The 12364-nt window shown below is 36.7% G+C and overlaps 1 protein-coding gene across 6 annotated transcripts in view; it reads left to right on the top strand.

Annotated features, from left to right (window-relative positions):
* IKZF5 (IKAROS family zinc finger 5) overlaps nucleotides 1–12364 on the top strand; it is a 35276-nt gene that overhangs the window by 10325 nt on the left and 12587 nt on the right. Inside the window, exon 1 of one of the 6 annotated variants that reach the window (XM_074295793.1) lies at nucleotides 6868–6886. The exons of the other annotated variants lie outside the window; for them this stretch is intronic. The gene's annotated coding sequence lies outside the window, so the exon portion shown is untranslated. Of the gene's footprint in view, nucleotides 1–6867; nucleotides 6887–12364 lie in introns of those variants that run through there. 6 annotated transcript variants of the gene reach the window in all.

Below are 12364 nucleotides of genomic sequence, written 5' to 3'. Positions count from 1 at the left end.
TAGAAGCCACTTGAAACCTCTGCAGGGGGGCATATGCGTGAAATCTAGTTGCCAGTCCTCACCAGGGTAAGTGCCTCTCCTCTGAATTGGCTTCAGGAGAGGTGGGGGGTTAAGGGCTCCCTCAGGATTCACCTGGGCACAAATTGGACAGGCCTGGCAGACTTGCCTGATTGTTTCCCCCAGCTTATGGCCAGTGAAAACCCGTTCAACCAAGGAGTGGAGGGCATTCCTCCCCAGATGCCTAGCCTGGTGCAGACCAGAGATCAGTTTCCACTGATTTGCCTCTGGAACTAAGAGGTGGTCTGAGGTAGTCTGGTACCAACCAGAGGGAGAAAGGGTGTACCCCCTTTGTTCTGCCAGAGCTTTCTCCTGTGTGCTATAGGAGGGAGTAAAAGACTCAGCTGGGGAATTAAAGGTGTCAATAGAGGCGTAAGGGCAGCCGTCTTAGCAGTTGCATCTGCCACCCTATTTCCCTTAGCCTGAAGTGACTCTCCCTTCTGGTGCCCTCTGCAAAATATAACCGAGACTTCCTTGGGTTCATGGACAGCTTGTAATAGACGTAAAATTTCTCCCGAGTGTTTAATGGGAGAATTCCTTGTTGTTAACAAGCCCCTTTCTTTCCAAATAGCTCCATAAGCATGCAAAACATGAAAAGCATATTTGGAATCAGTATAAATATTGACTCTCATCCCCTTCCCAGTTCTAAAGCCCTGGTTAATGCTATAAGTTCGGATTTCTGTGCCAAGGTGCCAGGAGGCAATGGCTTAGCTTCCAGGGTGCTATAAAGAGATACCACTGCATAACCCGCCTTTCTCTCCCCATTCTTGAGGAAGCTAGACTCGTCCGTGAACCATTCCTCATCTGGGTTCTCAAGAAGAATTTCCTTTAAGTCAGCTCTGCTAGAGTATACGGAGTCTATAATGTCCTTGCAATTATGGACAATCTCGCCAGATTGAGAGAGGTCAGGGAGGAGGGTGGCAGGATTTAGCGTGTGGCAAATTCTAAGAGTTAAGTCAGGGGTATCTAGTAAGAGATTGGGGGTTAAAACCTGTAATGGCGACCTCAAGGTCAGTCTGGAGGCTTCCTTTATTAAGAGGACGGTTGCAGCTACCACTCTAAGGCAGGAAGGCCATCCTTGAGAAACTGAGTCCAGCTTCTTTGAAAAATAGGCCACCGGCCTGGGATCTGGTCCCAGAGACTGAGTAAGGACACCCAAAGCCTGCCCGTGCCTTTCATCTACATACAGAGTGAAAGGTTTCTGTAAGTCAGGCAGGGCGAGAGCAGGGGCAGAGGTTAACTTAGCTTTCAAGGTTTTAAAAGCATTGGCCTGCTCAGGTCCCCATTCAAGAGGAAGGTTATCGGGACCTTGAATAGAATCATAGAGGGGCTTAGCAATAATCCCAAAGTTTGGAATCCAGATTCTGCAGAAGCCATACCTAAGAAGGTTCTCAGCTGTTTTTTAGAAATAGGCGGTGGCTCTACCCCTCTCTGGACAGTCCCTTTTCCAGTGTCCTTCCTTGTGGCATGTAGAACAAGGATCTGGAGGCTTTTTCTGGGGGCATGTTCTCGCCCAGTGACCCTGCCGCTTGCATATAAAGCACAAATGGGTCTGATCTCTAGAAATGGCAGCCGCTAAAAGCTGAGCCTGTTCTTTATTTCTGGCTCTGGCCCTGCCATCCTTCTCCATTGCTGCTGCTTGGTCCCTATTATTGAACACCCCAAAAGCAACTTCTAATAATTGAGTCATGGGGGTCTGAGGCCCTAGGGCCAATTTTTGTAGCTTCCTTCTGATATCTGGGGCAGACTGGTTAATAAAATGCATGCTAAGAACCATGACACCCTCCTGAGAAGTGGGGTGTATTTTCTCAGAGCCTCTTCCAATCGACCTCAGAAGAGGGCAGGATTCTCCTCAGCTGTTTGAGTAATCCCCCTGAGCTTGTCATAATTGACTTGCTTTTTGATTCCTTTCCTCATGCCCTCAATGAGGCAGGTTAGTAGGTGGTCTCTCCTCTCTCTATCCCTGCTTTCCCTCCTGATAGTTCCATGAGAGGTCTGATAGAGGTACAGCAACAGCCCCTGCCTGGTACCTAGCAGGGGAGGAGGAAGCCATATCGTCCCCAAATTTTTGAGCTAAATCCCAGATTCACCTTTTCTCCTCTATGGTACAGGAGGAGGAGATTATAATATTAATATCTCCCCAGGAAAATCATATTGGAGGGTGATGGCTTTGAATCCATCAATATATTTAGTAGGATCCTCAGAATATCTGCCCAATTTTTCCTTGATTTGGGAGAGATCCGACATGGAAAGGGGCACTTGTACTCTGAGTACTCCCCCCTGAGGGTCTGTGACTTCCCTCAAGGGGAAGAGATTAGAAGGAGGCTCCTGATCCACAGCTGTAGCGGAATCAGGCTCCCGAGGAGGCCAAGGCCTTGAGACTGGCTGGCCTCAGAGGGAGGCGGAAGGGATTGGGTTGAGGAGAAAGGCAGCCCACTTGGTGTATGAGAAGGACTAAGAAGTGGGGATTGGGCATTTCCAGAACTCCAGTGGAGAGGGGAGTCCTTAAATCTTTGGACCCTGGGTCCTATTTCTGATAAGGAGGTGGTTCTGGAGTGCAAGCGTTCTGCTGAGAGCCAGAGGGCAGAGCAGACGCTTCTTGTGCCCTTGAAGGAGTGGAGAAGAGAGGATCCTCTAAAAGGTCAATTTCTTCCTCTCCATTAGATTTGGCAATTTGGCCTTGGTTCAGCGTCCTGCGCTAGAGCCATGAAGGCCTGAACCACTTCCCTTGTCTCCTGCAATATAAGTCCAACTCCTTAATAATTCTATAATCTGTTGAGCCGAATGTGGGCCATCTTTGCTGGCCGCCTAGAAGGTACTTTGGCCAGGTATTTTTGGAAAAATGAATTAGTTTTTTTGTTTTGAGATCTCTTATGCCAAATTTATCTTTGTTTTTTAAGAGACACCCTAGAGGTAAGTCTTTAGGAATGGATGAGATAAATTGACCCATTCTTGCCTTAAGCCTCAAAAATTACACAAAAGCCATAAAGCACCCCAAATTTTTCCCAGTAGCTCCTTCGTTCTCCAAGGTGTCCCTTGAGAGAGAGAAAAAGAAATCGCAGAAATTCTTATCACAAGCGTCACCACGAGTAAGGATTTTGCTTGGGCGGAAAAATGCCATCTTTGGATTTTTATTCATGTTTGTAAAAAGAATTATAATTTTATGTAATCATTTTTATAATTTTATCTTTGACCTATATTTTTCATTGTTTCCTCATGGACTATATTCATTGTATTATTATTTGCTACTGGTTTATTGTAAATTGTAAATATTGTAAGCTTTAAAGTTAGAGACCAAATTTTTTCTGTATTTGCCTTTTTTTTGTAACTTAGTATGTGAATAGATTTTATATTGGTTCAGTGAATGTTGGGAGGTGGGGAGGAAAGGCAATTTTTAAAAAATTCCCACTAAGCTCTCGGTGTATATCTGTTAGATCTAGTGTGTTTAATATTTTGTTTAGTTTTGTCATTTCTTACCTTCTTTGGAATTTATCCTTTATATTAGTTTCAAAACTTTATACAATAGAGCTCTTTTTTATGTTTGGTTTGCTTATACTAGCTTTATTTGAAAGATACCAAAAAATTGAAATCCTCTTTGTTGAAACTTGAAGATTTTTGAATTGATATGCCTAAGCGATCATAGCTACTTTTTAATAGAACTTCTTGCCTAATTAGCACTGAGACCTGGAAATTTTATGACTGACAGAAGCATTGTGCTCTCTACAGATTAGGACTTACTATTAGAGTATATGCCTTTTTGATGGGCATTTGTGACCAACATTGAATTTCTGGGCAGTGAATCACAAATAAAGGTTGCTTGCTTAGCTGTGTAGGTAGTAGTTAACACAAAGACAATTTACTCTTTCTTGACATCAGGCACTGGGAATATTCCCAGTACTACTCCAGTATAAAGCCAAAGTGATATAAGAAGATCTGGATAAACTGTATATAATACAGAGCTTGGATCTGCTTCCATAATGATCATTTTTATGGAGGTGTTAAAATTTCCTCCTGTGGTTGACATTTTTTCTCTGTTGAAAAACTGTAAAGTTTCAGTTTACCTATTTTCTAATAGAAGGATTAATTCTATATGCATTTAAGATTAATATATTATCATTTTGTTTTGAGCCCTTTAACATAAATGTCCTTTTAAATCTTTAATGATTTGAATTTAATAACCTTTTTTTGATTTGTCAGTAGCATATAATAACTTAAAGCATCCTTTTTATTTTAAATCTTTTTTAGGTCTTTCTGGATTAAAAGTATTTTCTCTAAGCAACAGATTGTTGAATTCTGCTTTTTAATTATTTTTCACTTTGTATTGGATGGTTAGAATACCATCAGACCTAAGTTCAAATCCTGCCCCAAATGCTTACTGGATCCAAGGCAAGTCATTTAACTTCAACTTGGTTTTCTTTTTTGAAAAGTGTCCAGTAAAAGCATTCATTAAGTATCTATCACATTTCTGGTACTCTGTTTCATGCTAGTCAGTCAGAAGGTATTTAAGTTCCTAATTTGTGCTCTGTCAAGGGAGATTATATATATATTCCAGAGCAAAGTATTGATGATTGACAAAAGTGAAGTCCAAGTCAGAGAAACTTACATGGGTACCAAAAGCACATAAAGTGACTTTGCCTAGAGAGGATATATGGCATTATTAAACAAAATAAGAAGGTATATATTTCCTACCAAAAGAATAATTTAAAGACAAGCCAAAATAATTGTAACACAAAATGCAAATGGACTAAATATTGATAATATTTAACATTTATATAATATTTTATAGGTAATAGGGATTATTTTATTTGATCTTCATAGGATTCTAACTTGATTTACATCTATGACAGTTGTTTGTTTTTTTATTCTTTTCAAGAACTCTTATTCAGTCTTATGTTTTTTCATACCCGTCCAGACCTTTAACTAATTTATTTCTCTTTAATTTTGTTAGAACTCTGCTTTTTAAAAATTTTGGCTGGTTTTTATTTTAATATGTGTTGTTGTTATTATTATTTTATTTTATTTTTGTTCTTTAGTTATTTCTATAGTTGATTTCTAAGGTGTTAGAATATTGGCTCCCTTTGATCTCATTCACATAGATTAGATTGGTCCCATAAGCATAGTCATGTCATGGACTATTTTATGCTTTCTGAACTTTCAGAGGTTCATATAATTAAAGTTTTTTCTCTATTTTTTGCATTCTGAAGAGTAGACTTTTAAAAAATTAACCCATTAGAAGTTAAAGTTTTATTTATCCATATCATTACTTAGCCATATCTACTTATAGTATGAGAACCAGACTATGGAAAGTAGTATACTACATTTCTCGTCTTATCCTGTTATACTCTAACCTTATCCATACTTGGAAGTAAGAAAGATATAGAATACATGTCTAATCATCTTTGTTATAGTATGTAACCTCCTTAAGAGAAGAGATCATATTATCAGTTATATTTGTTTGTATCTTGCCTAATAGCCAACACAGTGAATTAAAGATACTATGTTTTAAAACTGTTGAATATTACCATTAAGTTGTTCTCACTATTTTTGAATTTTGCCATAAATAGTTATGATTATCCTTCTCCAGAGCCTGACCAGAATGAAATAAATGAGTCTTCGTCCTAAGATACAGACAATGAGAGGAGTGTGGTTGCGTTGCTATGTGGCATCACTGCCTCCAGGCCATCAACCTTTGGGTTTCATTACCATGTCATCCTTCTTCTGGTGCCTGCCTTTTCCCTACACTCCTTCTGCAGTCAGAGGCTTTATTTCCTGGGCAACAGGCTGCCCCCTTTCTTTATATGACTATATTTACAATCTGATTACTCTTTTGACCCACCACAAAAACCTGCACAAACCCCAAACAATTTTTTCTTCAGGTGAAAAACTCCTTAGTTTAAGGCTCTATATATTAGTAAGGATTGATTTTACTAGTTTTAGCATCTAGACTGTCAGGTACTTTCCATTTTAATTTAACACTAAATAAATATAACACTATATAAATCATATTTATATTTCCTTATTGTAATTCATAATTGCATTTTTAAAGTAGAAAAATGAAAGTGACTTTTTTTATTCACGCGTTTGATTAGCTAAACTAACTTAAAATGGGCAGGATAGTAATGAAGCTGTATATTTCTTTCTGTTCTTAAATGTTAACCTACATTGAGTTATAAAAAACCAAATTTTCATTGTAGTAATTACCTTTGACTACACTTGGATTATTTGGAATGAAGAATTTCTAGTTTATTACTATTATTTTCAGATTTGGTACACATTCCTACCATATGTTGAAATTTTTTTAATAACTTGTATGCAAAATAGGCGTGACTCATCTTTAAGAAAGAGGACCCTTCAGTAATACTACATTTTTGCTATATTTCAAATTTCTGTTTGGAATTTCCAAATGACTTGGTTTTTTTTTTTTTTTTTTTTTTTTTTTTTTTTTTTTTTTAATTTGATTTTAAATACTGTGCTCAAATTCATTTTGTACACTTAACTTTTTGGGTTGTGTGGAATGAATTTTGACCAAAATTTATATTGTAACCTGGTTTATGTGGTTACTACAAGACAACATGAGTTTATTAAGGACAAATTATACTAGACTAATCTTATTTCCTTTTTTGACAGGGTTGCTAGACTGGTAGATCAGGGGAGTACCATAGACCTGGATTTCAGCAAGGCATTTTGGCAAGGTCTTTCATGCTATCCTTGTGGACAAGATGGAGAAATGTGGACTGGATGGTAGTATGGTCAGGTGGATTTGGAACTGTTTGAGAGAACAAGCCCAAAGAGAGTGGTGATTAATGGATTGATGTCATCCTGGAGAATGGTACCTAGTAGAAGGTCCCATGGCTATCTTTGGCCCTGTTTTTGTTTCATTTTTATCAGTGATTTGGATGATGATATGTTTATCAAATTATAGGTAATATGAAGCTAGAAGGGATCACTAATAACGTTGGATAACAAAATTTGAATCCAAAATGATTTCTACAGGACTGGAATTATGGGCCAAATCTAATAAATAGGAATAAATATAAAGTCTTATAGTCACAAAATCAATTCCACAGGTATAGGATGAGGAAAACATGATTAGATGACAGTTTATACAGAAAGGATGCAAGAGTTTTAGTGGACTTTGATTCACTAACATTTATCAGTAGTAGGATAGTGTAGCCAAAAAATTGGCTGACCTCATCTTAAGCACTAATAAAGAAGCTTAGTGTCCAAGACAAGACTCAATAGAACAATAATCCTAATGTAATCTAGCTAGACTACATGTGGCGTAATGTGCTCAGTTCTGAGACTTTTATTTTGAGAATTAAACTTACACTATATGCCAGATTCTATGATTGGTGCCAAGTATATAAAGTATATAAAGACACAAATGAAACATTCCCTGCCTCCAAGGAATTTACATTCTGTATAGAAGATAATGTGTGTACATAGAGGTTTATCCAAAAGGTGGAGAGGTGATTATCTGAAGTTCAGGAGTTGAAGATGGTCTCACATTAAGCACTTGAACTGTGCTTCAAAGAAATTAGAGATTCTAGCAAGTGGAAAGGAAGGGAAGGAAGAACATTCCAAGGTGTATAAGAAATATAAAATAGGCAATGTTAAATCAATTGTAGAGTGAATGGAGCAATGTACAGTAAATATTGGAACAAGTTATGAAAGATATTGACAAACTGATGACCAGAAATGATGAGACTTGAAATAATGTCATGATTTCAGTTGATCAACTGAAAGGGCTGGGAATGTTTAGCTTAGTGACTCAAGAGGGACATTATAGTGGTCTAGATCTATATAAGCTGTCAAATCTGATAGCATTTTTAATTCTTCATGCATCTTGACCTTTCTTCAACAGTTAATAATGCTGGTTATCCTACTCTTCCTGTAATTTTTCCCTTCTTTTGTTTTTTCTCGGGTTTTTTTTTTCCTTCCCAGTTTCTTTTGCTACATCATCACTTCTATTATACCCCTAATACCAAAATATGGGTGTACATTGGGTACCCTATCATTTTCCATGGGCTTAATTTTCATCATCATGTAGATCATTCTCAAGACTATATTTAAAGATCTATTTTTTTTTTTCATTTCAGACTCATCATCTTTTCTCAAAGAATTACTCATCTTATGAACTTTCCTATTTCTTTTAATCATCTAGGTTTGCCACTGTGATTCCTCATTCTTACAATCACTCAGCTGTCAAATTTTATTGTTTCCACTTTTGCAAAAGTATCTCTCATCCTTCCCTTCTCTTTAACCTAGACCAGGATTTTATCTTCCATATAGTATTATAATAGCTTCCTAATTAATTTCCTTGCTTCAGCTTTCTCCTAACCACATTCTCCACACAGTGCCCAGAGTAATTTAAGTTTTACTATGGTATTCCCCTAACTCAGTAAATTAAAAGGGTTCCCTTTTATCTTTGGACTCAGATACAGATGACTCTGCATTTAAAGCTCATCACTACCAGACCCCATAGCCTACCTTTCTAGCCTTCTGACATATAGTACTCCCTTTCATGCATGCTACCACCCAGCCAGTGACCATCTTATTGGTCTCAATATATGCCATTCCCCCATTTCCCTCCTTATATGTCTAAGAATTTTAAGTTTCTTTTTAAGGCACAAGTTCCATCTTCCACATGAAGGTTTTCTTGGTCTCCCTGGCTGCTGATACCATCCTCAAAGTCATCCATTCTCTAGTACATATTTTGTATATACTTATATGTGGAGGTATGTATATATATGTACATGTGTGTACATATATATGTATATACACACATGTTGTTTCCCTCTATAGAATGTAAGCTTCTTGAGAGCAGGAGCTATTTTCCTTTTATCTTTGTATTTTCTGTGCCTAAAACAGTACTTGTCAGTAGATGTTTAATAAATGCTTGTTGATTTACTTTTATTCCCTTTGATGCAAACTCTTCCATAAAATCCTCTTCCTAGTTGTTCTCACTCTTGAAATTATTTCATTTTGTATATACTCTGTATTTACTTAACTATGTATGTATTGTATCCATCCAATAGAAATGTAAACTTTTGAAGACAAATTATTTCATTTTTTGGTTTTGTATCCACAGTTTATTGCACATAGTGGATAACTAATAAATATTTTATTGAATTAAATAAGGCTGTATTATGTATGTTCAGTTTTGACTGGTGGGAAATATAGAAAGAAAATGGAGGAAAATAGCATTCTGGTCTCCTTAGAAGGGGGTGAACAGTTAGGAAAAAGGGACAAAAATATGTTGACCCCATGGACTTCAAACTGTCTTTTCTCTCTCCTTTCTGCTTTCACTGCCACCACCTTAGTTCAAATCCTTGTCTTCTTTATCCTGGATTATTTCAATAACTTTGCAGTTGTCCCTCTTACTTCATTCTAAACATCCTCCAATTAATCTTCCATATATCACTTCATCTGTATATGGATATTCTTAATATACTTATGCATCATTCCTTCAGAATAATGCCCCCCCCAAAGCTTCAGAAGGTCCCCAGTAAAGTTTAAATTCCTAACTGTGGTGTTTGAGGTCCTTGATAATTTGGGATTTAACCTGTCTTTCCAGCTATTTGATTTAAAAAATGTACTAAGTATCTATAGCAAAGTATTAAGTATCATAGCAAAATACTCTGCTGGACATTAGAGGAGATAAATTTAATTAGTAATGATTTCCATTCTACTGGAACTTGGCTATTTTGTTTGGATGATGGGATATTAACAATTATATGTGATAATTTTATGAGAGATGCAAAACAGGTGTGAAAACAAAGTGATTGTATCATTCATGGTGGAAAATCTCATTGAGGAGATCAAGAAGGCTTCATGGAAAAGGTAGTTTTTGGCTTGGATTTTAAAGGTACTTCAACCACCACAATGGAGAGAGTAGTGAGCATCCTTTTAGTAGTAATGAGGAAAGCATTTGTCCCATTTATCTGTACTTTCCTGAAAGATACAGGAAGCTTTTTCCAGATCCTCATTTAGAAAATATACATAAAAGCAGCAGATTAGAAATAACTAATATTTGAAGGCAACACAATTGCAAATGCAGAACCATCTGGGGTCATTTATTATAAGGAAAAACAGTTTTCAAAACTAAATTAATCCACATGGCTAATATAGTGCCTTGTAGCATCACATTAAATTGGTCATAATGATGATACCAAGTTATCAAAAAAAACCTTATGTTCATTATGATTCATTTAAGAAGTATATAACACATTTTAGATTTTAAAAATGGTTATAACATAAATGGATGTTTCTTTTATTAAAATTTTGTGTGGTGAGAATACTTTATTCACTAATAACACTTTGTCAGTGAATTACTGTATTATGATGAGCTTTCCATTCCCATATTAAGAATTATTGACAAAACTAACTTTCATTCTATTTTGATCTGTGGACCAAAAGTTTTCCTAATACTCCAGGGGATCTGTGATCTCCTTGAAGTCAATATAACTTGCAATGAAGCAGAACAAAAATGTTTCATAAGCTGCCCATGAGCTTTTTCATTTGTCCCTTAGATTTACTCCAACGGAGTGAGGTAGGGAAGGGAGTATACCTAATTTGCTATTTAGGACATGCCTCAATTTTATGATTCTTTATAGTACAAGCACCATGAGTTATAAACAACTTGACTTCTTTTTTGATTGTACATTTATTTTTATCACTTCTCCATATCTGAAATATGTATCATAAAAATTACATAAATGAATAAGGAAATCTTTTGTGGTTTTTTTGATGTTATAGATCATTCACCATTGAATCTTGGGAATAATAAGGAAGGGGAAGAAGGAGGACAAAATGCTAATGAATGCAATTGCTTTCAGAGGGAATTTAAAAAAAAAAAAAGTACCTAGATTGGGGCAGCTAGGTGGCGCAGTGGATAGAGCACCAGCCCTGAAGTCAGGAAGACCTGAGTTCAAATTTGATCTCAGGCATTTAACACTTCCTAGTTATGTGACCCTGGGCAAGTCATTTACCCAATTACCTCAGCAAAAAAAAAAAAAAAAAAAAAGTACCAAGAGATAAAGTATTAGCTAAGTATAAGATTTTGGTCTTTTTGAGAATTTTCTGAGAATGTTAATTTCTTTTATAGAAACTCACATTGGACTGATGAAATTTTTAGACTAATCTGATAGTATAAAAAGAGATGATAATAAGTAAGCATTTTTGAATGTTATGTGCCCAGCTAGGCAGTGAGGGAAAGGAGGTGGAATATACAAGTATGAAATGTAGTCTCTACTTTCAAACAGTTTTTGATCAGAGAGATAAAACTTAAGCACATGACATAGATTTTTTTTCTTAATGGTTTTTTTTTTTTGGCTGAGGCAATTGGGTTTAAGTGACTTGCCCAGGGTCATGCAGCTAGGAAGTGTTAAGGGTCTGAGACCAAATTTGAACTCAGGTGCTCTTGACTTCAGGGCTGGTGCCCTATGCACTGTGCCACCTAGTTGCCCCAGCATAGATTTTTAAAGTATTATTAGACTTAATGCTTCTTGTTACATGGAATTATTTTAATAAACTTTTAGACTATTATTTAGATATAAGGTGATGTGATGAAAATAATCTGAGATTCATTATATAGAAGTTTGTGTATAGGCTGGAGGTGGGGAAGAAAAACGGCTAAAACACTGAGACTCTTGGTTTATTTGGACTAACTCTGGGGAAGTCCATGATAAAATGTTTTAAGCTATAAGAAATAAGATTTAATGTAGTATAATAGATGACTGTTTTTGAAATCAGAGGTTCAGGTAACTCTGGCTATTGCCTATGGGACATTGGGCAAATTACCCAGCCTTCCTGGGCCTCAGTTTTTTCTTTTGTAAAATGAGTTTTTGGACTAGGGGACTTTTAAGGGCCTTTCTTCTAAATCTATGATCCTAAGATACAGCTGAGAAGAACCTTTGAAGACTTGAAGATTGCCCTGATTATGATTTAATTGCTCAGTTTTCTTTATGGAAAAAAAAGGTCCACTCTTCTGAGAAAAACTAAAATGTAGACACGAAATGTTAGGAGACAGAAGAGCACAGCTGTTTTTTTTAGCAGCAAAAATGGTGGAAAGTAGCTTTCCCTAGGATAGTGGTAAGGAAGTGATCTAAAGGAGAGGCAGTAGAATTTTTAGCCCTCTGGCAGGGAAAGCCTCTGATACCCCAGAAACCTCTGAAGGAAATGTGGGAGATAATTAGATCAGAGGCCCAACCACTACTTGGAGTCATGGGACACTTTTGCTCTCAATGCATATGTCTATAGAGTGGCAAATTGCAACAGTGGCAGCGTGTGAAGGCATGGGACTCTG

Source organism: Sminthopsis crassicaudata, chromosome 2, assembly GCF_048593235.1.
Source record: "Sminthopsis crassicaudata isolate SCR6 chromosome 2, ASM4859323v1, whole genome shotgun sequence".
Taxonomy (NCBI): domain Eukaryota; kingdom Metazoa; phylum Chordata; class Mammalia; order Dasyuromorphia; family Dasyuridae; genus Sminthopsis; species Sminthopsis crassicaudata.
Note: the sequence above shows the minus strand (reverse complement) of the source record. Positions and strands in the feature narration are given on the sequence as shown.